The following is an 898-nucleotide window of genomic DNA, read 5'->3' as shown; positions in this document are numbered from 1 at the left end:
GTAGCAGAGATTTATTATCTTAAAAGTATGTAGATCGGATATTGAAAACGAGTTTCTCTACGCTAGAATTAAGGTGTCAGTGGGACTGCACAGAGACTCCAGAGAATCCTCGCCTGGCTGCTGAGCCTCCAGAGGCCGCCTGTGTCCCTTACCCGTGGTGCTCAAACTCCTCTGACTGCCAGCACTTTCACCTCCCTGAGCCTTCTGTAACTACAGTGTGCTCTGCTTTCGAGGACATAAAGACAAGACAGGATGCACAGGTGAACCCAAGCTCATTGCCTAGCGTTAGCTTTATAGTGACCTTAATCATCCTTCAGGGTTGCTCTTTTCCACTTCAGTTACACCTTCTTGGGAGTGGGAGAGTTGATACAGTTGCTTACCACAGCTCACATTGTCTCAGAGATTCACCTACTAAATACACTCACCCCATTCATCCACAGGTGCTCAGAAATCTCAGCGTATCACTTCAACTCACTTACCTGAATTTCATTGGTTTCAAAAGTCCCAAATCTTGTTAAGATGACCTAAATTAAGTGGAGATTCATCTCTGCCTATGACACTAAAAATGAACTATCTCTTCACAGATAAATGTCAGGACAGCTATAGAATAAGCTATAAACATTGATGTGTAAAAGGCAGGCAACAGTGAAAAGCAGAGCCACTGTTACCGAGAAACCTGCAAATCAGCCAGACCTTCCATCAATGTCTAAGGCCCACCATTAACGTATGGCTCTTGTAACTTAGTCCTTAGAGTTTGGACTGTCTACATCACCTTCCTTTCGCAGAAGACACACAGCTTGTTTTTTCTTCTCATAATGTGCTGTGTGCTTTTCATTTTACAATAGCAGTGATCTGTGAAAAAACTCACGGATCGCCTGTGTGTCATGGAGATTGGCTC

The sequence above is a fragment of the Microtus pennsylvanicus genome, chromosome 3 (genome assembly GCF_037038515.1).
Source record: "Microtus pennsylvanicus isolate mMicPen1 chromosome 3, mMicPen1.hap1, whole genome shotgun sequence".
Classification (NCBI taxonomy): Eukaryota; Metazoa; Chordata; class Mammalia; order Rodentia; family Cricetidae; genus Microtus; species Microtus pennsylvanicus.
The sequence above is the reverse complement of the archived record's forward strand: the minus strand, read 5'-3'. Positions refer to the sequence as shown.